Source organism: Mustela nigripes, chromosome 4 (genome assembly GCF_022355385.1).
Source record: "Mustela nigripes isolate SB6536 chromosome 4, MUSNIG.SB6536, whole genome shotgun sequence".
Classification (NCBI taxonomy): domain Eukaryota; kingdom Metazoa; phylum Chordata; class Mammalia; order Carnivora; family Mustelidae; genus Mustela; species Mustela nigripes.
The window spans coordinates 168,402,705-168,430,121 of NC_081560.1; the positions used below are offsets into that span (position 1 = coordinate 168,402,705).

Genomic DNA, 27,417 nt, shown 5'->3' on the forward strand with positions numbered 1-27,417 from the left:
GCATCTCTAGGATTTTCTTTCTAGAACAATCTAGAATTCACTGAATTTTCCCTCCCTTTCCAGCACTAACTACTCCCTAATATGTGCCAAATCTAAAATCCTGCACTCCCAAAAACTCTGACTCAAAAAGAAAGCTAGGTGTGACTCGCATTTATAGACAAGCAAGGGCAGCTTTGTGTTAGGTCTTGAGTTTCCCTGGAAGGAGATGCAGAGAAGAGCAAAAAAGAGGAAAAAATGAAAGGTGATTCTCCATTGAGTGACTGTGAGTGTGTATGTGTGTGTGTGTGTATGTGTGTGTGTGTGTGTGTGTGTGTGAGAAACCCTAACCCTAACCTGACCTCCGACTGAAGTTTTGAATTCCCCCCACTCTGCCTTCCTACCCTTCTGCTGTCCATTCCTTTGCAAACTGTTTCCTACAGAAACCTTGATCTTTGGACTCTCCAAGAGTTTGCTCAGACCTAAGCACATGAATGATACTCTCTGCCCCACTCCTGGTCTCTTAGTCCAGCTCTGCCCCACTCCTCCCGAGCTGGGCTACCTCTCTTCCTCTGAACCCTTGCAGCTCTTCTTGTCTGCCAGTCCTCCAGCACATGGACTATTAGGAATTGTTACTTAAATCTTTGTGGATTTGTCCTCTTTCTCAATTGTATTTTATACCATCTGAGGATAGGGACAATATTTTATACCCACATTTTACTCCTCATCCTTGGTTCTAACACGAAGCCTTTGTAAATCCAGGGTGCTCAGTGACTGCTTGTTGTATGGATAGATTGTAGACAGAGAGGTTACTTCTTTTGAAAAATCAGTTGTATAGACTTTTGAGGGCTTGTAAAATGTAGGAAAAGTAAACAGCCACTCAAAAACCACCCTGAAAAAGGGAGGGAAAGAGAGGTCTTTTTGGCTCAAGAAAACCAGCAGCAACAAGATGCCCTTCAACAGATGAATGGATAAAGAAGGTGTGGTCCATGTATACTATGGAGTATTATGCCTCCATCAGAAAGGATGAATACCCAACTTTTGTAGCGACATGGACGGGACTGGATGAGATTATGCTGAGTGAAATAAGTCAATCAGAGAGAGTTAATTATCATAGGGTTTCACTTACTTGTGGAGCATAAATAATAACATGGAGGACATGGGGGAGGTGGAGAGAAGTGAGTTGGGGGAAATTGGAGGGAGAGACAAACCATGAGAGACTGTGGACACTGTGAAACAAACTGAAGGTTTTTAGAGGGGAGAGGGGTGGGGGGTTGGGTGAGCCTGGTGGTGCGTATTATGGAGGGCATATATTGCATAGAGCACTGGGTGTGGTACATAAACCATGAATTCTGGAACACTGAAAAGAAATTTTAAAAAATTTAAAAAAAAAGGAAAACCCTTATTTCTTAGTTCAAGTAAAAGCCAGAATCTCAGACTGTTTTTTCCCTAAATCTTGGCAGGTCATGGGCACCATTGTTTCCTTAATCATGAGTATATATTGAACATATACAATGCAGAATAAACAATGTTAGGCACCCCTTGGTTTTTCCTAGCTTTGGCCCTTGGCTTGCTTCTCTCTGCACCTGGTACTCACTGTCTGGGAGATCCTGTGATCTTAAGTACCATCTCTATATTCCCATGACTCTCGAGTCAGGGAATTGTGACCTCTACCCTGTACTTTAGATCTTTATGTCTCATAGTCATCCTGGTATCTCAACTTGGATGTTGTATGGCTAAAATAAAATCAGCGTGTCCCCCTTGAACCTGACACACTGGTGGCACTGCCCTCTACCAGGTCACTCAAGGCAGAAAACTAGAAGTTTGTCTATGTCGCCAAATTCAGTGAATCAAGGCTCCTGTTCTTACCACCCTGACTTATTTCTCAGCTGTTTCCTTTCATTCCATTTGCATTGCCATGGTCCTAGTTTAAGGCTTTGTATTTCTTTATAATTTTTTTTTCAAGGTAGAAGCACAGAGATGATTTATGAATTTACCAGTCTGATTGCCCTTTCCTTAATGCTAATACTGTATATAATGATGAACATGGCAGAATCGTTTCTGGGAAACATGATGTAGAATTTTTAAATGTTCAGATTTTTAAAAAGATTCATTTTTCCTTTTATTGCATGAAGTTTTCTGTAACTCTGCAGGCAGACATCCAGGTTTTTTTTTTTCCTAACTATTCTGAAATATCTTTTATTATTATTAGTCTGGAAGCCAGTAGTAGTTTCTTCGTTCATAAGCATCAATTTTTATTTTGTTTGAAAGATATGAGTTCCCATTAGTCAATAAAGTTTTATTGATTGCCGGCTACACTTCAAGCCCTTGCTCTAGGAGCTGAGGTTAAGGCAGTGAACATAATAAAGTTCCTGCCCAAGTGGTGTTTGTATTCTAGTGGGAGACGGGGAAATATATATATATAATATATGTAAATATATGTTATATGTATTTATAATTATATATAAAATATACATATTTTTTATATATGTAGATATGAAAGCCTATAAAGAGTGGTGGTTGAGATCCTGTAGTTTGAAATCCGATGGCCAAGATTTATTCTAACCTCTGCAGGCTCCACTTCAGCTGCATGACCTTGAGCTGTGCCTCATCTATAAAAAGAGAGTAATTACAGTTCTCACTTCATGGGTTGCTGGGCAGATTCTATTTGTTAATTACATCTGTAAAGTCCCAAAACAATGCTATAGAAATGTTTCTCTCTATCTTTCTATCTATCTTGTTCTATTATCTATTTATCTATTTACAGAATATATCAGGTAATGATAATGGGCTGGCTGAAAACTCATGAGGAATGTAAATGTTAGGTATCAGTAGGTATTGTTGTTTTATTTAGGATGACCTGCAAAGGACTCATTTGGTGAGTGGCAAACCAGGAGTGGGCAGCGGAAGTCAGCAGTGAGAGCAGGACATAGAGCTGGGTGTGTTGGGCCCTGTACTTTCTTGATCCCCACATGAGGACATGGAGTGAACAGGAGAGATTGGAGTCTGGCTTTAGGAGCAGAGGTGATGAGGAGACCAAGGCTGAGGGATATAAGTTGGGAGGATGTCAGCATATCCATGTTATTTTTGAATTACAAAATTGAAGTCACCAAATGAGCAAGTACAGACAGAAAAGAAAACAATGCAAAGACCGCAGGGCACAGGGCACTCTAATATTAGGGATGAGAAAGAAGGAGTAAAGGAGACCTTGTCACAGAGTTTATAGACAGCCACAGGAAGACCTAGGGTACTAGATCCCACAGGACCTGGAAGGCTGTTTTAGGATTTTTTTTTTGTAAACCATGAGAGAGATGGGAAGCATGGAGTAACAATTCTCCCAAATAATGCAAAAGGCCAATACTCTTGAGAAAAACATGGAATTTCATCAATCACTAAGTAAACACAGATGAAATGTGATTATTTGCAACTCTCAGTTGACTAAGTTTAAAATAAAGTGAAAGCATGTCCGTGGGTTACACATGGACAACTGTACATATGACAGGTACAGATGTGTGTCGTTCGGCCAGCAGCAGCTAATGAGTCCCTGCCTTCACATTGATCAGTATATGTCTTAGTTCTGACAGTGTATGCTTAGTCTTTAGTTAAAATTGCTTCTTTAAAAAAAGATTCATTATATGATGTTTTCCTTGCTTTTCTGACACTGTGTTTTCTTTGATAATTTTGAATACATGTTCTAGCTACTTTATGAATATAACAGCAGATCTTCTAACTTTTGGATAATATCTGTTGATTTCCTCTATGAGCAGTGACACAACTAATAGATTTCCATGCATTTCTCTTTCCTCCTCTCTCTCTTAAATTCCTCCCCTGGTTTTAGACGGTCATATTATCTCTTTGTTTGCTTTTCAAACTTAAAATATAATGCTGTTAGACTTAAATATTTTATGAAGCATGGCTGAACAAAGATAGAAAAAAATAACCTGTGTTTATGACCTGTATCCAACTCCAGTTTTGTTAATTAAATCATTCAGAGCATTTATATACTTCTGTAAACCATGATTCCTGCTTTTATTTTGATTTTAGTTTTATAGTTAAATCTAGGCCCTTTATTGTAGTTTTCCTATTTGTTTCTTGGTTGTCTGCAGTTTTTCCTTTAGTAAAGTTTTCAGGAAAGGTAAGTTTTTGAATGTTGAAAATGTTTATCTCTCCCTTTAGGCTATAAAATATGTGTGTCATTTGATTTCCATGAGAACTTTGCTCCATTAATTTATTGAATCTTATGATGTCAGGCCAGTCTGATATTTTCCCTTTTAGGTGTCCTAAGTTTTTTTTTTTTGCCCTTTGATACCTAAAAGTCCTTTTAAAAATATATATTTGAATACTATTTGCTTTGTTAGTATATGTTTTGTGGTTGGTCATACTGTGTCAATTCCTTTTCCTGAAATGTAAGTCTCATTCAGTTGGTTCAATTTGCCCTTACCTTTTAATTTCTCAAAAGTTTCTGATACATATTTTGAAATATATATTGTATTTCAGTTTCATTATTTTGGTTCTCATCCTCTAAAACACTTAGGATGTGTACAATAGACAGGATAAGCAAAGGAGAGTCATCATTTTTTCCCTTCTAATCAGTTTTAATTCCCTAAGCAAAATGATATTAAAAAAAAAAAATCTTACCCACATTGTCCATGAACGAGTAGTTAGCAGTGTCCAGGCTTCTTTTTGCATTTTTTTTGCTGTTATTGTTGAACTTCTTTCCTGAACTTTGATAGCTTATATTTTGTGACTTTATGTTGTCTCAACATAGCTACCCTTAGCTCTTGTATTTCTACTTTGAATTCTTCTCATACAGAGGTGATCTCCTCATCATACAGATTATTCTTAATCAGCAGTATGGTCACAACTTTCATTTGCTTCATGGAAGCAGTTTTTATTCTGTTTCTGCTATTAATTTTTTCTGTCCCTTACCCTCTCTTCTTTTGCCATATTATTTTATAATTCCTGTGCTGTTTTCTTTTTATGTTTTTCACCATTATTTATTTTTTTCATAACATGAGCTCTTCCTGGACAGACTGAGGAGTTTCCTCTTGGTGATGGACCAGAGCTCTATTTCAGCATAACAAAAATCTTCCTTTTTTCTCAGTGAAGTTCCATATAACTCCCAATAGTTTGTCTGTGATAGGGTCCTTCACATAAGGTAAAAGTGCCTGGCTGTTCTTTATCCGGCCACACCTCTCCAGCTTCTTATCACCACCCAGTTCCTGGAATAGACCCACTGCCAATTCCTGGGGCACACAGACCTTTGGTTTCAAATAATAGATTGTTAGTTTTGTTCCCGGGAAAATGTCTCTTCAGAGAATGCTATTTCTCTGACTTGATCCATGATTTGTAGTTGTGGGCATTTTTGCCTCGGTGCCTGTCTGTTCCCTGTTTGTTCTTCACTGAATTTGGCTTCCTTTCCATGTATATATTGTGTTTCAGGGCCATATTTTCATTGAGAATAGAATTTGTACTTTTAGTTCTTGTTTTTCTTGTTGCTCCTGGGTGGTTTATGAGAGGAAAAAAGGAAGCACCATTATTACTTGGCTATTTAAAACCGTTTATAAAGCTTTATTATGTATTTTCTGAAATGTTGCAATATCTTTCTAACTGATTTTCTTGTTCCTTGACCTGCAACCCCCACCCCCAGTCCACTCACAGCACTACTTCCAAAGTAATTTATTTAAAACAAAGATCAATGTTCCTGCCTCCAGTGGCTGCTCACCACCTGTAGGTTAAAATCTAATTTCCTTAATATTAGTATCCTGCATACTCCCATCAGCCTCATGGGAATTCTTTAGCCACTATGGCTCCCTCTATACCTTCCTTATTATATTTTACCCTTTCATAAACAAAAAAACCTGTTCAGTGTCCATACATACATGATGTCATTTGTTGCTTAACATGCCTTTCTTGCATGACAAACCTGCTTGGAATGTCCATTTATTAGACAAACTTATCCTTAGATTCAACTTAGGCATTGCTAGCTATAGAAAATCTTCCCTGACATCCTCAACTGGGGCTGCACAAAACTTCTTTGCTGACTACTTAACCCGTGTGTATTATGTCTTGCCAGCCAGGTCTGTAAACTTTAAGAGGAAAAGACGATGCCTTACCGTACATCAGTGTTTCTCTTGCATAGTGTAATGACTGGTTCTCAGTACATGTTTGTTGAACGGAACTGAACTGAGAAGATAAGACACCATTCTTATTCTCAGGGAATGCAAGTTATCTTTTTAAAGCAAGGGAATCTTGTTTCTCCAACTAACAATATAAGACAACTTAGGGTAATTGGCAATTGTTCACTGCATAAGAAATGACCATATGTGGAATATCTCTGCATTTTTATAAAACTGCTGTCCAACAATTATCCATTATGTTATTCAGTACCCTTTTTATATTCATTCATTTAAATATATTAAAATACAATCAGCCCAGTGGGGAACACAGACAGCTAAACAATTATAATGTAGCTTGATGAGAGCTGTATTAGTGCAAAGCACATGTTGCTCTTGGAGTAGGCAGGAAGAGCTTCGGGAGGCAGGTTAATACGAGCTTCCTATCAAGGGAGATTAGGAATCCCAGTTAGGGAGGTGAAGGAGAAAGATGATTCCAGGTGGGAGAGAAGCAGGCATAAAGTTAAGAAAGTGAGAGAACATAATACTTGGGGACCTTTATCCAAGGACAGGTGTAGTTGTGGGAGGGAATTAAGTGGCAGGAAAATCAAGTAGAAGATTGTCTAGGTGAGATGAGCCTTTTTTATTTCCTTCCATGAAATCTGGGTAATTTTGTGTTTCCCCCTTTATAGGGCCGAGAAGCTCAGAACTAATTTTTTGCCCATTGTAGCACCTTCCTTTCTCCTACTGGCCATTTGTGATCACGTGGCTACTTTCTTTTCCTATTTATTTTTTGTTGTTATTTATTGCTTTTTTTTTTTAATTATTGGAAGCCATCTCAGAGCAATTTCTGTAACCAGTGTGAATTTTTAATCTTTTTTGGAGGATCTGAGTTTTGAAAATTGAAATGGAGCTCAAGAAAGGCTTTAAGGGGGGATGCCTGGGTGCTTAGTGGGTTAAAGCCTCTGTCTTTGGCTTGGGTCATGGTCTTGGGATCCTGGGATCAAGCCCTGCATTGGGCTCTCTGCTCAGTGGGGAGCCTGCTTCCTCCTCTCTCTCTGCCTGCCTCTCCACCTACTTGTGATCTCTGTCTGTCAAATAAATAAATAAAATCTAAAAAAAAAAAATGGCTTTATGGAGGTGGTCAGATTTGTACTGCAATGATTAATATCCATCTCAAAAGCAAGAAAAAGGCAGGGATTCCTCATTCTGTTCATTGAAATAAAGCTGCCTCAGAAGGCTTTTGTGAGGGCAGAAAATCCTCAGACCAATAGTAGCTTCTCCTCCAGGGTTTAAACCCACAGATTGATATCTGCACAAGGAAGGCATCTGGGCATCAGAGTAGGTAGTATCTACCTCTCCTGCCAATGTCTACTGAAGAATGATCCCAAGAGAAGAAGCTAGAGTGTGTCAAGGCTCAGGTCCAGCCCAGCCCTTATGGGAGACATCTCCAGGGAGCACTGCTAAGGCAGAGCTGGGCTCTGAGGACTATGTATTTTCTGAAGGATGCTCCAGAATTTGGCTTTTAAAGGGGAACCTTATAAAGCCACATTATTTTCTTCTTTGCCTACAATCTGAGCAGCTGAATAATAGCTGAGTGGGCATAAAGGGCTCTGGTGGCTTTGGTTTTTCATAATTTTAAGGGTTTTATCCATTTGAATTTTTTAGTTTTGTAAAGTATTGATATCCCTTATTTTTAGTGCCATCAGAGACCTACAACTGGAAAAAAAAAAAAAAAACTTAAAGGAAAGGTTGCCGGTTGATCCCCTTGTTCTTACAGGCTTTTTTTTTTTTTTTTTTTTTTGGCCAAATGTGATTTTTGGCAGGTTATATTTACATTGAGTGTTAGGGAACTTGTTTCAGGAGCTACTGAAAAAGATTCTTAACCTCTCCTTAAGTAGAGTTACTCAGTTTTTGTTTGCTGGGTTCTTAATACCTTTCTCATTTGACAAAAACAATCTGCTGCTAAAATGTGTTTGAAAACCGCTGACTTTCTGTAGCACAGTTGGTTCCATGGGTCAAAGGTCAGATGTTTTTGCATGCAGACAACTGAACCACCAGGGAATCAGATGACATGCAGTCCCGTTTTCTTTCTCTGGAAATTAATAAATATTATGTATGTGTCTAAGGCATACTTATTTATCCACGAGTGAGCCATATACAAATGCATATGCATTCGAGATTAAAGTTTCAATAACCAAAAACCCAGTAACCTCTGCATAGTAAACTTCCCATGACATTGATTTTGCATGAAAAATTCACCCTCAAAAAAATTTGTCCTTCTAAAGGAAAGCTCCCATGCCCAGTTATTTCTTTTTTCCTAAACATGATTAGTTTTGATTCTGTATCCTGTGTGTGCTTGAAGGGTCCATCTACTACTCACATGGCTCCTACAGTTTAGGAGAGACCCCAAAGGTTCTGCCTCACCTTTTATTGTTCTGTTTACAAAGAGGTAAATATAGTCATCTTGATGGTTTTGCTTGAGGGGACCAAATGTTTGATCTCCTGCTTTCAGCTGAGCTGAAGATATACAGAACACTGTGAAATTTGTTAATCTGTCAATGCCTTTTCTATGCAGGGGGCCCCAGGGCCTGGGGTTTCATAGTGAAATCAAAAGGAGCTAATCCTTCCCAGAAGAGCCCTTGTTTTAATGGGAAAGTGTCTGCCTGAAATGTCTCCGTTCCACATGGATAAAAGAGAAATCGGCTTTCCTCTGTAGGGGCAGGGGGAAAGAGATAAGTTGGTTTCTGTGTTCTGAGCCAAGAAGGTTGGAAATCCTGCCTTTTCTCCTTATGGAGTAGCTTTTTTAGTGATTATCCTGGAGAGTAGGTGGTTCAAGAGTGGTAACAATGCAATCCCTTCAGGGATAGGATTCATACCCTGGCTATTAGGGAGTGTGATGAAGAAATATGAATAGAGCCCTAATAAGTCATCTTAAGAGAATTGTGTGTCCTCGCTGAACTACACGGAGCCTGGACTCATTCCTTCCTCAGGGCACAGGAAGTGGCCCTCAGTGAAATAAAGATTCATTACTCATTGAACAGAGTTTCACTGTGAGTACAATTGTACTAAATGATACAGGTCTATTACAGATATCTAAAACACAAGAGAAAAAACAGATCTATAATTAAAATACAAACAAAACACTCCAGAGGCATGAAGAAAGCAGAAAATTCAAAGGGAATGCCATCCTCATTCTGCCCAATCCTTAACATCCACAACTAGACCAGTATCAGTGTATAGATCCACACTTTCAGCTCCTGGTAATGTTGTGTAGATGTAGTCCAAAGAGGTGTCCCCTCTGTAGCAAGGAATCCTGTGGGCAGAGCAATGATATGCAGAAGCGGGGTCCTGGGATGATTCTAGTATTAACAGTGGAGCCGCTCAGTCAGTAATTCGGATACAAGCTGTTATTGTTCGGAGTTGAAAAGTATTCTAGATGTATTAGCAATTAATAAGTACTAGTAGCTAGTTAACAGGTATTTCTTGAGGTCCTAGAAGTATGCCAGATACAATGGAGCATGGCAGGCTGGAAGGTGTTGTCCCTGCTCTCAGGCAGTTTATGACTCAAGTAGCTGGTGGTCTGATGTGGGGCAGAGGACCCTGAACTTATGCACTTGGGATGATAGGGTTCTGCCACCTACCAGCCAGGGAACGCGGGACAGTTCACTTGGACTTTGAGAATGCTAATTTCCTCATCTCTGTAGAATGGAAGGATGCCCCTTGCCCTGCCTAAATTGAAAGGTTTTTATGAGGATAAAAGGAGATGATAATGGCTTTGAAATGCTCTGAAAACTACAGAGCCCTATCAAATGCAAGAATCAAGAGATTAATCCACATGCAAAAGTCAGCCTCCCTACTTCTGTGTATGCACATTCTCTTTGAAGAGTTTTTATAAGCCGGTCATGGAAAGGATTTTGAAATCTTTTCCCCAAATTCATTTTGTAATCACTCACGGGTTCAGCCCATGTATTGACATATGTGTGTGATAAAACCTTCCCACGTGCCTTCCATAGTACTAGTTATCGGAGAAACCAACTTCTCGTGATAGATATGTAACTGAAGATATGCTGGGGTTTAATTCTCTTTCAAGACTCTTGAGTGCCTTCTTGAGGATGTTGGTCCCTAGCTCTCCCAGGTGTTGATAGTTTAAGTTCCTGGTTTAGGCAAGAGTGTGGGAGTTAGCAAAGTCTCTATGGTATGTCTACTGTATCCCTAATAGTTATCTTTCTGACAGAAAAAAAGCCCTGAGGCAGAAATTAATAGAGTGTAATTATTCAAAGAAAAACTATTTGGCAATATTTTAAATGATGTTAATTTGGCCTCAATGGGAGAGATTTGAATGTTAAATAAATAGCAATTTCATCATTAGGGACACATTTACAACACAGGAGTTTAAAGGAAAATGAAAGAGTTGCAGAGACTGTCTTCAGAAGAAATTCAATAAAGACATCTTCAGGTGAATATTCTTGAAGCGCTTTCAGAATCTTAAGTGAGGTGTTTTCAACAGCCAGCACTAATGGAAGTTCTTTAAATAGCATGTTGCTGGGATGTGTCTCCTATACAGGCAATGATTTTAGGGCCTTGATATAAAAGTTGCTACTAGTATTTGAAATAGTTCCATGAACAACCACAAATTAGTGTAAGTCATGGTGTTTAGTTGATCCTGGCGTTGAAGAGGTCGCACCCCACGTCCTTCTGGCTCGTGTTTGCTCAGCTGCCAGCCCAGAAGCAGAGGCAGCACTGTGAAACTCTTGCTTTTTGTTCTGATTTCTGATTTGGGCTGATTTCTCCCAAATGAGATGCTTGCAAGAGACCCTTTTGCCATCGTGGTGGAGATAAACAAACCTTGAAGTACAAGGTGTTAGGCTCCTCTGGGCTAATTGTGCCTCTTCCTATGTTGTGAGGGTGATGCGGAGCCTCGTTCTCCATGGGTCTTCATAGGGTCCCCTGTGGGCCTGAACTATTACTCATAGTAATTACCAGTTCAGTAACTCTCCTTGGGATGGCTTTTCCTCCCTCATTTCCTACTTTCTAGTTCTACCTCTTTTATTCCTTCTTTTGTTGAGAAATTGATCATTTCTCAAATGCAAACAAACAAAACAGCCCCCCACCGAAAACTGAGCAAAACAAAACAAAACTACCTGCATAAAACCCCTCATCGCAGTCTCTACATTTCCAGGCAGAGGGAACCCAACTCAAGGAAACTAAGAGACTCTCAAATTTATTGAGCGCCTTATGTTTACAGTAATGTGAACAAATTGAACTATCCAAGAAAATTAGAATCAACTGCATGCCCATATCAAATTTCTCAATCCAAACCCTCAATCCCATCCTTTCTAACTTCTCAGGGACTGGCTTTACCTATTAGCCTTCTTCCTCTATGTCTTCAGCATGTTCATTCCTATTTTAGACTTCCCATCAGTATTGAAATATTTTAAAATATTTACTCGCCTTAAATCAAAAAAAGAAAACAAAAATTTCTTTGAACCCCATATTCCTCTCTATAAATGTCCCATCTTTTGTTCACAAGCAGATTTCTTAAGAGCTATCTGTTTTCTTTTTTTTAAAGATTTTATTTATTTATTTATTTCACACAGAGAGAGACATCACAGGTAGGCAGAGCAGCAGGCAGAGATAGAGGGGGAAGCAGGCTCACCACTGGGCAGAGGACCCTGAGATCCTCACCTGAGGCGAAGGCAGAGGTTTAACCCACTGATCCACCCAGGCACTCCAAACTGTCTGTATTATTTATCCTACTTTCTCATTTTCTTCTCTTTAACCCACCTGAGACTGACTTCTGCCTTGTCTACTCCATTGAAAGTACTTACGCCAGTTCATCAAGATGTCTTTGACTTCCGTCCAGACTACACCTCTCCATCACTCACTCAGCGGACCCTTCTACAGCCCCAGGGTCTCTAGCTGCAGCGCATCCCTGAGCACACTGGGCTTTGCTCCTTTCACAGTGTGTGCTTCAGCTCCTCCTCCTACCTCTCGGGCATCTTCTTCTTCCTCTCCTACTCTCTGGGCTCTTCCTCTGCCCACCCTTTCAATATGGGCTGTTCTCAGAGCTTTTCATAGGTTCCCTTTCTCTGCTCACTTCCCAGGCTCTCTCTGACCAATCCCATCTCATTGATTCTCTAGGCACCAGTTCCCATTCAGATGCTGATGAGTCCTCTGTGCCTCCTGCTGAGACAGAGCAGCTCACAGAGGGGCTGTTCCTTTCCTGAATGCCCAGCAATCCTTGAGGCTTGGTGATCTCTTCACTCCATTCAGGGCTTTGCAGTTCATGTCCCTAATGAATGATGAAGACTTGTTTTTCCCCAAGAGATCTGCAGAAGCTCCATGAAAGTTACAATACTTGTTACTTGTGAGGCCAGCATTGTAGGGGATCTTTTCCCTTAATCTCTGAGAATTGTTCTGTCATTTGCCCTGTTATTATAGCACAACTATTTGCTTTTCTAGTAGTACATGAATGGGATATGTCTGGCTTCGGGGTGTCAAGTTGTTTTCGTTTTGTGTATCACCTTTGGGTAATTAGTAATAGCTGCATAGAAGGCTGTGTTGTTGTGGTTCAGTAGGAAAGACTGCTGCTGTTAATTAGTGGTGTCTCCATGGGCTTGAGAAGGAAGAGTAGTGGCATAGATTCTGGGCGCAGTATATTTTATAGGAAGGGTGGCACTCGTTGTGTTTAATTATCCAGGAGCCTCATGATTAGATGCGGCCTGTGCATTCTGGTCTGGAAATTAGATATGTTGTCCAGAGGACCACGAGTGTTTCTGTAATTCAGCCCAAAGGAGGCAGATCAGCCGCTCTCAATCTCTTCCATATTGGAAAATATGCAATTTCCTGTTTTCAAAGCAGTGATGCGTCAGAATGCTCTTTCCAGGTAACCCCACCACCAGTTTTTAACCCACCCATCAGCAAACTGAAAGAATGGTTGTCACGATTGATTTGTGGTGTCTCATATTTCCTGCTAAATGGTTGACTGCTAAGCTTGCATTTTATTTTCTTTAATTCTACTTTAATCTTCACAGGATCTCGGTGTGATGGACATTATTCTCTTTAGTGTTCCATGGAGAATTTCAAAGAGGTTCAGAGAATCCCCCTTTGTCCCGGAGCTCAGTGACGGCAGGGTTGGGATATGATATCAGAGCTGCCTGGGTTCATAAGGAGGACAGTGATCTATTTCTCATTTTGTCTTCCCAATGTGAAGAATCTTCACATTAACCCTGCATCGCCGGTTTTTCCCAGAAACTTTTCCAGATGCTGTAAAAGTGGAAGAGAGGTAGCTGCTGCCTCTATGGTGGTAGACACCAGGGGCAGGGAAGCCTTCCTCCCTCCTTGTTCTGTGGACTGTTTGTCAGGATCTGTTTCAATTTTGTTTCAGATCAGAAACTTTCTGCACCATTAACCCAAGAAAGGCTTAATGGGATTCAGTGCAATGCAATCATGCCTGTACCTCTGAGAGCTGTCCCTCAGAAGCACTTAGAGGATTATTCAAAGACTCATCTCTAGGGTGGGGGGTGGTGGCGGTGTGAGTGGCAGCATGGTTAATCTTCATTACCATCCGGGCCTCCACTTTCTTCAGCTTTCCCCACTTTCCTTGTACCTCTCGCCATGAGTTACCCAGTTTCCGTCATGTGCTTCTTGGCACAGCTTCTCTGGAGTCCCATTCCTGGGAGCAGAGGAGCTACTGAATCATGACCCAGCTGGGTCTCCCCATTGTCTTTCCCTTCCAAGTCCCAGTAAGTTCCCCACACCCTCTCTTCCGAAGCATAGCTCCCAGGAAATGCCTTTCCTGGGGCCTTCCCCTATTAAAGATAATTGTATTGTAAAAACGACAGTGCTGATAATAAAGGCATTTGGGCTGTGGACTGAGAAGAAGACTATTAAGTCCACTCCTCTCCCCATTACCATTCTAACTAGGATACAGATCTATTTATTTCAGAGTTTCAGCTTTTAAAAATTTTAATCGCTCTGCCTTTACCTCTGTAGCTAGCTAATGGGGTAAACAAATGCTTTGGATTTCGCAAGCAACTTTTAAGAATCTGATTCTGAAACCCATCATGATCATCGGTTAAGAACTAAGGTCTTTTTAGAGTTTAATAGTGGCAGAGCCAGTGGCTGATCGATCTGCTTAATTTGATTGAGCACCTACTGAGTGCTCTGGGCAGTGATAGGTTCTGAGACAGAAGGATTAATAGTTCGTTCATTCATCCATTCAACAAACATTTGTTGAGCACTTAATGTGTCCCTGTTATTCTAAATGAAGGTCATATAATGGTGTCTTCATTTTGTTTCAGACTAGGTGAGGGGTTGGGACTCTATGGCCGTACTCTTACCCTAAGCAATGTTCAGAAGCTCTTGAGAAAGTGCTGGGCTTTTTCTCAGGTTAAGGGAGACTCATGAGGCTTGATATGATCAAAGATACTTTTCTGGAGAAGGTAAGGCTCAAGCTAGGCCTCCAACTGGAGAATTGACTTGAGGAGTCTAAATTTAGGACCATCCAGTGCTCAAAGGAAGAGACCATTCTGTGGTAGGAGACAGTGCGCCACAGGATGGGCTGGGCAGGTCGATGGAGGAGAGGGGTGGGCAGTACAGCATTCCTGGGTTTAAGTCTGGTCTCACCCTTAACTCCCTCAGTGACCCTGGGCCCTCACCTTTATAAACCAGATACAGGTGGAATGGATCCAGTTTAAGGAGAGTGAGGGACTGGACGAATTCTCCCACCCACTCAGCCTCTTCATCATCCATTGTGGACACCTCCAAGGTATCACTGTAGGATTCCAGAACTTCATGGAATCCAGTGTGGAAGGCAGTGGGGTACATGACTCCAGAGTTCCCTCCTAATGCTACCATTCCACAAGTCTGCTCACTCTCCAAGATGCTCCGTTTAGTTTAACATGGATGGACAGGGGACTGTTATTCAGAAGTATTTCCCAACTTATTTCTCCAATGTCAGAAGCAAATCGAAAGATATTTAGGTTGTAGCTAATCCCTTAAGAGAGCTTCTGAACCGGGATGCCTGGGTGGCTCAGTTGGTTAAGCACTGCCTTCGGCTCAGGTCATGATCCCAACATCCTGGGATCGAGTCCCACATCGGGCTCCTTGCTCGGCAGGGAGCCTGCTTCTCCCTCTGCCTCTGCCTGCCATTCTGTCTGCCTGTGCTCACTCTCTGTCCCTCTCTCTGACAAATAAATAAAATCTTTAAAAAAAAAAAAAAGAGTTGCTGAACCATTCTTTCCTCCTTTCCTTTCACATACATCTACTGAGGGCACAAGGTGGATAGTACAATAGGTCAAAAATTAAAAAGCACAAAAGTAAAGGTTCCTACCCTAGGGGGCCTTTTAGTCTAGTGAGAGAGAGAGAGAGAGAGATCATATGTATGCAGAACCATGAAGAAGATAAATAATTACATGTTGTGATCCAGCAATGAAGAAATAAACATAATTGCAAGAGCCAATCAGAGCGAAGAAGGGACTTCATCAATTCATTTATTCTGTCAGTCCCTTGACAAGTATTTCCGGAGTTACTGCTATCCACAAAGCATGGGACCCCACGTCGGAGATTTGATAGTGAAGGTGATAAACTCCAGCCCTTTTCTCATGGGAGTTTATGATTCACATGATTCCCATCTCTGATAGGTATTAAAAGGCAACAATAAAATAAGAGCATAAATTAGAAAACTCTGTGCATGCAGACCTGTGTGTTTGTGTGCACACACACCTGCATATGTTCATGTAAAATACCTCCAGATTCTGCTTTTGAGATGGGGACATATGAAATGATTTCATGACAGGTGGATCCGCGCGCACTCTTCCCTCCCCCTTTCTAAACTGGGAGTCGGAAGGTCTGAACAGAAATCAATCCCAGCAATTTATTTTTAACTTCTTTCTCCTTAGCCAGGATTGATTTTTGTCTTTGTGATCAATGGCACAGAGAAAAGCTCCATGGCCCGAGCAGCTGTTCAAGCACTTGGTCTGGTCGGCCCCACATCTATCGAACAGAACATTAGAAGCCGATTATGGAAGTAATAGAATGAAGATGGGCCTGATTACCCCTGCCTTCCTGGGAGGAGTGCCTACAGGCAGGGGGTTGCCTGTGCTCCAGCCCAGGAGAGCGGCAGGGCTGGGAGACAGCAGGATGCTGCTATCCCCAGTGGGCAGAAGCCAGTAGGAGGAAGCCAGGAAGGGCAGGAAAGCACTGGGGATTCACTCCCCCTTTGCCAGCCTGACTCCCTCCTGCCTTTCGTTTTTAGCACTCTTGTTCTTCCTCCAACTATTTCATCTTTACTATACCAACTGCTGTTAGGTTTCGGTCTGCAAATGAATCATCTGTTGCAAAATAGAAAAGAGAGAGAGAGAGAGGGAGAGAAAACTGCTTGGCTTTTCCCCTCTCCCTGCTTTAAGATTTTTTAAAATTGTCTGATTCTTTCATCTCCATTCTCTCTGTCCTTGTTTTCTCTAATCCAGTGTGTATGTGACAGGACCATGAATTTAGCCACTTCCTTTCTCTCCCTGGCCTTGTAACCTCTGGACAAGATTGCTTCCACCTTGTCCCCTGAGAAATGTCCTCGGGAGGGGTGCACACCTCATTGCAATGCACAGTGGTAATGGCAGTGAACGCAGTTGGCGTGGAGAGTCTTCCAACCCCAAGGCCTTCTGTCCGAGGCTCCGGAATAAACGCCTGAGGTTTTGCTGCTTGCCCCAGGTGGCGATTGCTTCCAGATTGCAGTAGGGAGAAATGATCAAAGTGCTCTTAATATGATTGTGTTTATTATTTCGCTCTGCTGTGTAATTGGTTCTTAGGTATTCCATGTGTGCGTAGGAGGGGAGGCATGGAAGTGGTGGCTTCCTTCCTTCCTCTGAAATGTCTGATAGGAGTCCTTGTGAAGTTGATTGAACAGAACCCTTCCGTAGATAAAACACTGTAAGCCTCATCATTTTCTTATTTAAGATGTGTTTTCTGCCTTCCTCTGTGATTTTTACCTCTTGGCTAATTTTCTTATTGAATAATCTGTAGTTCTTGCAGAGTCAATGTCATGTAATAGTACTAGTAACACCTGCTGAGTGGCTGGTGTGAGCGAGGCATGGTACTAAGGCATTTTGTTGTCATGACATCCTAGGAGGGAAGTCCTACGCTTACCTCTGCCTCACAGAAGAGGCACAGGAAGGTGAAGTTCTTTTCCTAAGGTCACCCAGCCAGTGAAGAGTGGAGCAGAGATTTTGACCAAGGCTGTCTGATACCAGTGCACTCGTTCTGCTTTTTAAATGAGAATCCCAACCTAAATACTCTTATACTTTGAGCCAATTAGGTCAAGGCATGTGTAAGGGGCAGTAAGTAGGAGCAGAAACCCTTCACATGAAGTAGCAGCACAAAACATGTTTGTGGAGTTATTGAATGACAACAGAAGAAACTGACAGCAGAGAATCTTGGGATGTGAATTGAAGAAGATGCTCGTGCTAAGGAAATCAGGACCTGGGATGTGAAGGGATACGGAGCACAGGGCATGAGATTCTTAAGTCCCTAATTTGTGTCTGGTGCATGTTGGACCAGTATGTTGTGAGTGTGCCCACTCATGGGAGGATGAAATTGAGATCTGGAAGCAGTTAAGTGCTTTTCCCAAAGACCCATGGTAGCCAGTAGGGAGGGGTGAGGAAGGTACAAAATCCATGTCTAGGCTTCTGATGCAAGGCTCTTTGTGAATTTTCACAACAAAGAACTAAATAAGTAATCAAAAAGGTCCAGAAAGATAAATTTCTGGTAATCCAGCTTTAACTCTTGGGCATTTTCTTGAAGCATATCTACGTTCTTGATATGAACCTCTGCAACGAGAAAAAAAAAATAAAATCGTAATAAGGTTATTGAGCAGAGTGGTGTAAACTTTTTATTGGAAATGTCAAGCAAGAGTGAAGCATAGTGTTTATGTCAGATACTACACAGAAAAAACCCATAATAAAACCTACACACACCCCCTGGTTCTTGGCATACTTTCTTGAAGCAGCACTTTGGGAACCAATAACCAGTGACCCACTGTCTTGCATCTCACTTCCTGCAGTTTCTCCAGATGCGCCGCGATCTTTCTCTTCCTTCAAGATCTATCCCCATCATATCCCCACCTTTTCTCTCCATCCCACCCTTGCTTATATAGAGCACTGTAGTGGTATCCTGGCTAATCCACTGTTCCATCTTCAAATCCATCATCCTGCTCAGCAAACAGAAAGTCCTTTAGTGGTGAGAACCCATTCTTCTCCAAAGGTAGTGGGGCTGTCAATAACACTACATCCATATATATAATATGTATTACACATATATACATGTATATTACACATACATGCACATGTATATTACACATATATGCACATATATATGTATATGCTCTATATTACAGGTGTGTGCAGGTGTGTCGTGTGTACCCTGATTTTGGTGATCTTAGAAGGAGCATGAAAATAAATAGAGTCAATCGCTTCTCGGCCTTTTGGCTAAGATCAAGTGAAAATAACTAGTCAAGTACTGTGGCTCTGAGGGGTCACTTGTCCAGCACCCAGCCTTTAACTGGCTCAGGGTACCAGAGCACTATCACCGGTGTTATGTTGTCATTTGTATATCTTATATGTTAGGCTTGCTTTTACAAAGAAATGGTAAACTCCATGAGGTTACGGTCCTATGACTCCCATGGTAACTGAAATAGCCTGGGCACAAGAGTGCTGGGTAAGTTTTTGCTCACTGAATGGTATGTGCAACATATAGTAGAATTGGGGCCAGGACCCATCATGAGATGTCTAAACATGAGCAGTGTTCAAGGAATGATGGGGATTTGGCCAGATCCTTAATTAACATGTGGATTCAGCAGTAGGTGGAGAAGATTATCTTGGAATCTGCTTCCGTTCCCCACAGGAAAGCACACTCTCTTATCGTCATGTTATGTCGCCAAACACTCAAAGGAGTATTTGATGTAAAATCACGACCCACTTGCGAAACCCATGCAATTATCACCACTTTGTCTTTTTCTGATCTTGACTCAGCAGACACAGACTGAAGCAGCCTGGCAACCTGAAAAGAGCCTGGGGATTCAAGGCAGACGTTCTGTGGTTGGCTTTGAGCCTCACCTTTTAGTAGCAAGGTGACCTAAAGTCAGGCCCCTTCATTCTAAAATGGGGATGTAATTAGACCTCCCTCACAGGGTTGTGCCCTGACCAAATGAGATTCAGTCCAATAGTAAAAACTAATGGCAGGGAATAGAGTCCTCTAGAAATATTAGTTGTTATGACATGGGTGCCAGTTACTAAGAGAGGGCAAAATGGGAATATAGCACATTATCTACCATAGAAAATAGTACAAGAGAACTGAAAGGTACCAGTTTCCCATAATTTAGAATAGCAGCTGGTAAGTGCAGTGAGAAGGCGACAAACAAAGAGTTCTAAAAATCAGAGGAAGAAAAGATGAATTCCCACTGGGAAATTGGGGTGGAGAGGCTTCCTTAGGGAGGTAGTTTGTGATGCAAGTCCCTGCGATTTCAGTGATGCTGGGGGCTTCTCGTGATCTGGGTCATGGTAAGTCCCTCAAGGTAATTGGTCCTAAATTAACCATTCTTTAGAAAGGCTCTGTAGGAGACACTTCAGGTTTGTTCGGGGTTGTAGTGTTAGTGGGTGTCGTCAGGATTTTGAGAGCCAAGTTCAAATCCAGGCTCGACCACTTTGGAGCTGCATGATCCTATGCAGTCAGTGAACTCACCAACAAAGTGGGACTGCAAAGGATCTCCTCCATGTGGTCATTGTGCATGAGAGCAGAGAGCACAGACAGAGTGTGGGTGCAGAGCCTGACTCGCCAGTGGTGCTTCCGCCGATGGAGGACAGGAAAGGCCTGACACGAGGAGTACAACGGGGAGGCTCCAAGTAGCAGTTGGCATTTCACAAATATTCACGGCTCTCTTGGGGAAGTGGTGGTGTTTCCTGAGAAACAGCTTGACAGATGGTATAAATCTGTCCACTGCTGTCCCAAAATTCACTCATGAGGCATGCAAGTCCCATGTTGGTGAAGTTTTGCTGTCATATTTAGCAGCCCACACATATTTCCCAGGCCGCCTGGAAATCCCAGGTCCCAAAGAAGCATCCCTGTTTCTCTAGAAAATTAATGACTTTGTTTGCCTTGCCTTTTTAGGAAATGGAAAATATCTCGAACATATCGGTAAAATTAATCATTCTCTAAGTGGCGGTATAGGGCCGCCATTCATCTTGGGTGGCTGAATACACGTCTCCTCTTTATCTCAGCCTATCCATTTCCTGCTTCCTTTGTGACATCCTTATGGCCCACCAGTCTGTGGATAGCTATAGCCCCACTGGAGAATTTAAATTCTTCCTGCCCTGCACCCCCGCCAAACAATCAACAGAGTGGACCCGTCTGGATCATTGGCTTGATTTTTGTCTTAGTCTCTTCATACTGCTAGATACAGCACACAACAGGATCTTACATACAGATAACAGAATCTTTCCCACAGTTCTGGATGCTGGAGGTCCAAGATCAAGGTACCGGCAGATTTGGTGGCTAAAGGGAACCCATTTCCAGGTTCATAGACATGGGGCAGAAGGGGCAGGGGAACTCAATGGAGCTTCTTTAATAAAGGCACTTATCCCTTCCCTGAGGACCCCACCCTCCTGACCTAATCACCTCCCAAAGGCTCCACCTCCAAATGCCATCACACTGGGGATTAGGTTTCAACATAGGAATTTGTGGGGAACACAAACTTTCCATCTACAGCAATTTTCCAGTGAAAAACTTCTAACATCTTAGGGTTTTTAGGTACATACCATAGGTCAATTATAACCTTCTGGTCATTACATTGTAGAACACTTTACAGTTCCATGAAAGCATTTTATTATCTCATTTACTGCTCTGTAAGAGAAGGGTAATTATTTGTTCCCTTTTTATGGAACAATAGCCCTGAAACTCCAAGAGATTAGTTACCATGCCAGTTGCCTCTCTGATAACCAGTGGAGCTGAAACTAGAAGCACGGAGGTCGCGCACACCAGGACCGCACACCCTTCTTCCTTCTTCTTCTTTCCCACTCTTTTGTATTTATTTTCTGAAATTCTGGAAAACTAGAGAAAAGACAGAGACTGGTATCTGGCTTGGGAAGATTTCAGTCACTGAGCTAACCTCATAACGTCAGCCTATAGAGAGGAAAAAGGCTATGAGTGATCTCAAGTCAAAGAGAAAACTTACTTAGGAGGAAGAAGTCTATAGATGCTAGACTCCTTGCAATATCTGCTCCGGCCTCCTTGGCCCCATCTTTCCTGAAGCCACATGAAACTTGCAGTCTACCTAGACCAGGGGCATTTCTGAGAAGGGGAGCGAGGGGATGTTTTGCTGAATTTTTAACATGCCACTGTAGGGTTTCCATGGGTAGTGCTCGCTTGCTTGCTTGCTTGCTTTTTTTTTTTTTTTTTTAAAGGCAGCTCTGGTATCCTGATCTGGAACACTCAAAGTAGACTGTTTAGGTTTTGGCTTTTTAGCTATTATATTAATTAAATTAAATATAATTATACATAGGTAGGTAGATAGATAGATATTCAAGGGGCTCCCACCTTTTGTGCTCCGAGATGACAATTCAAGTCCTTATCTGTTCTTTTTTATTTCTCTACTCACCTTTGCCTTTTCTGTCTCCCTGAACCCTCCCCCCCCAAAAAAAAGAATGTTAGGAGAGGGAAGGCAAGGACTTCCATTCTGAAGGGTCAAATGTACATTCCAAGAACTTCTTCCCCTCCCTCTAAATCATAAAAGCCAGAACACAAAGATAAGTTTTGCAGCCATTAATGGTTCAATCTCTAGCACGAAACACATTGGCTTCATTGGGTTCATAGGTGTTGTCTCCATGAGATCATCCTGCCCAGAGGTCCCAGAAAAAATTTCAGTCCTCTCTCCCTGGTCTCTTCTGACCAGGTAGCCCATGTGGCAACACCAGCACTTCCTAAAGCCTCCAGTTGGCATATATAAACTGCCACCGTGGTCAGCCCCCAGTCAGCCCCTGGTCAAGGGGTGCAAGCAACTGCCTTCTAGCTTGGCAGGTGCATGTTCTATGCAGTGAGCATGTAGCATGTGGCAGTTTCAGATCTAAGGCTCTTTACATCGGTACTGTGTTTACTCCTCATGATAGCATGTTGTTGGGTTGAATTGATGTCTCCACTTCCCAGAGGAAGAACTGGGATGGTTAAAGTAATTACCTGTCCAAGATCACCAAACCAGCAAGTGGCAAAAGCAGGACTGAAACACAGGTCTGGGATCCCAACCAATGTACTATAATGCTAAAAAATCAGAGGGAGAGCCTTCTTTGAAAAAATGTAATTGGAAATGTATTTGAAAAAACAGACTCAGAATCAGGCGATTGATTCCTCTCCTAGGGCTGTGGGTAGACCTGACATGAGTCTTTCCCCCTGTGCTTTTCTGACTCGCCACCTTTACTCTCCCTTCCTACCAATCCGAGTAGGCAGTGTAAGTTCCAAGAAGTCTTGGCAAGGGTCGGCCCAGGTGACAGTTCTTTGTCAGTATGTTTTGGCCAACCTTAGTATTCACCTTCTCTCCAGCACACCCCCGCCCCCACACACACTACAGATTGAGAGAACAATATTGGCTTCAGTGTCGACCATCTTATTCCAAATCTATTCTTGGTGAGGTTATTTTGGGGGTGGTTATGTTAGGGCCCCAGTAAAATATTTTATTGTGTTAGGGCCCCAGTAAAAGATTTTATGTGCAAATCTGTTCCAAAGAGGTTTCAGCCTCAGCACAGTGTACAAGTGGTAGGTAATAGATAGACCCACTCTTTCTAGAAACAGGCAGATAAAACTGCATATTATGTTAATATCACACAGCCTCCAGGACATAAAATGAACAAACATCAGTTTGACAAACACTAAATTCAACATCAAGGAATCTAGCAGAGGAGATGGCTTGCTGGTAAGATGTCATGTGGTTCCAGACCTCTAGTGTGGTGCCTTAGCAAAACATTTCTGGAAAAAGAGCGTAAGCTGGCAGGGGCAATGTAGCCTGCTGTGGAGAAGCCCCCAGGATCATCCCAACACTTAGAGCAACTTCCTGATGAGACCGATGGTTATTTATCGACTTTGTGGTCCAGCAGTGAAATCCTGCTCCTTTGTTCTTGAGAGAGAACTGTGATCTTTGAAGGAATTATGTAGGTGGAGAGGAAGAGAAAGGCCTAACAATGTCAAGATTTATTTTAAATAATCTGAATAGAATTAATGAGCAAAGAAATTGGAAAAGTTAATTGTGCATCCTAACAACTGTGCGGTTCCCTTTTGTTTCTTGAAGGAGGAGGGGCTGCTGCAGGGGCTGTGTGGGAGTCGCTAATGGAGGCCTGTACAGGTGGCCACTTCCCTTGTGTAGGCAGATTATTCACATCATATTGGGCCCAGCAAGGTCCTCTAGCTAGAAAACCTTCTAAATGTCATTTCCTGCTTTTCTTGTGCCAGCCAGAATTCTTTCCACTCTGGTCCCTCTTATTCACAAATGCTAGTAGGAGCACTGTTCACTCCCGTGCAACAATAGAGCATTGATTTCTGAGGGCTGAGGAATGGATATGATTCCTCACATAAAAAGATTGGCTTTGCTCATAGGCATCTTCCCTGGTGAAATGGGAAGTTGAGTGACACGGGATCCATTCTCCTCCACAGAGGTCTGGAAACCCGACGTAGCCTGAGGGACCAGCATAAGCTTTGCAGTCAGACAGACTTGGGCTCAAATTCCAGCTTCACCATTTACTTGCAGTGTGTCTTTGAGTATGTTGTGTAACTTCTTTAGGTCTCAGTTTCTCACCTGAACATAAAATAGAAGGCTAGTGTGTGCAGAGGAACAGGGTTTGGTATATACTAAATACTCAGAGTATGTTATATTATTAATATTTATGCTTTGTACTGCTAATGTTACTAAAAATAATAATAGTAATAGTAGTCATTACTAGTGTGGATATTAAATAATATCATGAATGTAAATCACTTAACATAATAGATACCTGAAATGTTAAGTTTTGCTTCTCTTTCCAGATTACCTATGCCCACTTACAAGCTCTAGAGATATTACAAGTTTTCTTCTCTCTATGGCAGAAACAGACTCAACATGACTCCAGGCACTTTGGTTCCATCTTTCTTTCTTTCTTTCTTTCTTTCTTTCTTTCTTTCTTTCTTTCTTTTTTTGGCAGATTTCTCTTTCTCCTCCAGGGCAAGCCATCTTCCAGAATCAAGGAGAAATTAAAATAAGTAAATAAATAAATAAAAGATATGTCAGGTTAGACTTGGTTACAGTAAGAATGAGAACAAGTCAGAAGAGACAGATGTGTTTAATGGTCAGTGCATTTGTCCAAAGGAATCATTTTCACTGGCCAGGAGCCCAATTAAACCTGTAAAATGGAAATCCAGAAAATCAGATTAACGAGCCAGTCATTAGAGAGGAAAAGACCCAGCTAATTCAGTATTTAGAATGACGGATGGACCCAGAGCAAATAATTGGATGACATTCATCATATGTAAAATAAAAGGTGTCACTTGGAGGGAAAGTGGTAATAATCTCTGGGATTTACAATGCCAGTGGATTTGCTTGTGAGGAAGAGAAAAGTTCATCAAAATAGATTAATAGTCACTAAACTTTATTCTTTCTTTGTGTGTTGCCAGAGAGTCACACAAATAACAGTGGAGAGGCAACAAAAGCATCAGCTTGGTAACCTCCCAACACTGTAAGGATTTGGTTTCCAAGTAGGGAGTGCTAGAAATAAGTTCCTGTGACCATCTAGGTACTGGGTGGGAATGGAGAGTTCTTCTCTCCATCCATGGATTAGTCCCTAAACAATGGAGGAAATCAAACTCCAAGCATCTCTGGTTGAGTGGATTAATCCCCACAATTCATTATTGACAAGTTAGTCAATGAGTGTTGAGCCCCTGCTCCGTACCTGACATTTTGGGGTTGCACTTATTCCTCATTAAGGGCTTGGACATGGGGGAGAGTCACAGATGAAAAGCTGTGTGATATCAAGCAAGTTAGTTGACCACTCTCAGCCTCAATTTCCTGACCAGTAGAGGTATTATGTATTATATTATGTATAATTAGAATCAAATGAAGTATGGCGTATAAACTGCTCATTGTCCCATTTTCTGTGTAATCAGTTTTCATTGCATAGTAGCTATTATAAATCTAGTTATTACCTCGCGCTCTCTCTTCTATGAAGATTTCATTTTTAAGATACACCATCAATGTCATAACAGATTTTCTGGAATATGAAGAAAGGTTATATACACATGCTAATTACAGAGACTTTTATATGTTTTTTAAAAACATCTGGGAGTCAAGAAAATGTATTGCTGTTATAGTGAGATGAATGAGGTGAATGGAGACCCTTCTTAGTCATAGGAGGGGGAGAATAGGTCTAGAGCCAAACTTTGCTGGGTTCAAATTTATCTTATCTTGGGCAAGTCACTCAGTATCTTGTAGTCTCTGAAGGGTTGTCATGAGGATGAAACTGGATAATTTATATAATGGCTACATGCAGTTTTGGAGCATGGTAGATGAAACTCAATCAATGACCATTGTGTCATTACTTTTATTATTATGTATTCACCAATCACTTGGCCACGAGGCCAGCACTTCCTAAGAATCGGGGAGGTTGAAACCTTATAAGAAGACATGGAGGAAAGATTGAAGGAATATGTGTCCCACAGAGTGAATGTTGAGAGGGCTGTAGGAATAGAGAGAACAGAGGCCAAGAGTTGAGAGAGAAATTGTAATGAATTGGTAGCATCCAAAAACCCATCCAGGAACCCATTGGCCTTAAAGTGAGATTAAACCATCAATTAGATGGTAGAAGATACAGAGAAGGATACAACCAGGACCAAGCAGAACTATGGGAGCCAGGTTGATATCACTGGGAGACACTCTGATTCTTAGATACTGGAAGAACCTCTAGCCTCCTGGGGCTTCATCAGCCCCTTAGTAGTTTGGATCGTCCCATCGTGTACCTGAAGTATAATCTCCATCTTGATTGCTCAAGCACAAAGTCTCTCAGTTGTGTGTGTAAGCTTGTGAGAGAGAAGGTCTGGGATCTCTCACTCATTAGAAAAGACAATTCAGGTCAGGCATAGCTGGGCAGAGTTCCCAAATTGGTGGTGCCCATCACCCTGTTGAGGAGACCACTCTGTTCTGCTTTGGCTCTTGGTGATTTGGAAACCCCAAGGGACACAGTTTTGTTTGTGGGGCTGGTCAGATGCTCAGTGGTGCTCTTACCTTGTTCCCTATGGAACCTACTAGGTCTTCTCAGGAGAAGTTTCTTTTATTTGCTGTACTCTTGGCCAGCATTCACTAACAGGACTAGCCTTCTCTGATGCTGCTTTATTTCCCCAAGGCAAGCTGGGTGACATTCAGGGTGTCCTGTAGAGAGCTATTTTTTAAGCCTATGATAAGTGACTGGAGCATTTACTTTGGGATTTAAAAACTTTATCACTGGGTATGAAATCTCCTTTACGGGTGATGAAAATTGTTTAGAATTGGGTAGAGATTACGTAACACTGCAAATGTGCTAAATGCCACTGAATTTTACATTTTAAGATGGTTAATTTTATATAATAGGAATTTTGCCCCAATTTAAAAAAAAAAACACTTTATCATCATTTTCAACACAAAATCAGGAAAATAGCTATATCTCAGAGGGAGGCCAGGGTCATGATGGGTGTAGGGCACGGAGGCACAGAAGTGTATGTCAGTTGTCTTTAAAGTTCTAGTTCTGAGCTGCTCGGATTGGGGTCCCTGAACCAGCAGTATCAGCATCACCTGGAAGCTCATTAGAAAAGACAATTCCTGGACCTCACCCCAAAGTGATCAACTCAAAGACTCTGAAGGTGGGGCCCAGATGTGTGAGTTTTAAGCAGCTTTCCAAGTGATTCTGATGCAGCTTAAGTTTAAAACTACTGTTCTAGTTCTTCGGTTGACAGGCGTGCATGTGTTAGTTTTATAATTTATAATTAAAACACTAATTCAAAAAGATGATACGCATGACTATGTTTATTGAAGCATTACTGACAACAGCCGAATTATGGAAGCAGCCCAAGTGTCCATCAGTAGATGAGTAGCTAAAGAAGATGTGGTATAGATCTCTATAATGGAACATTACTCAGCCATAAAAAATAATGAGATCTAACCATTTGCAACAACGTGGATGGATCTAGAGAGTATTATGTTCAGTGAAATAAGTCAGTCAGAGAAAAACAAATACCATATGATTTCAGCCATATGTGGAATTTAAGAAACAAACAAATGAGCAAAGAAGAA

At 41.6% G+C, this 27,417-nt stretch overlaps 1 protein-coding gene across 2 annotated transcripts in view; it reads left to right on the forward strand.

Moving 5' to 3' along the window:
- Positions 1-27,417, forward strand: part of SORCS3 (sortilin related VPS10 domain containing receptor 3) — a 586,552-nt gene that overhangs the window by 439,810 nt on the left and 119,325 nt on the right. The gene's annotated exons all lie outside the window — the stretch shown is intronic.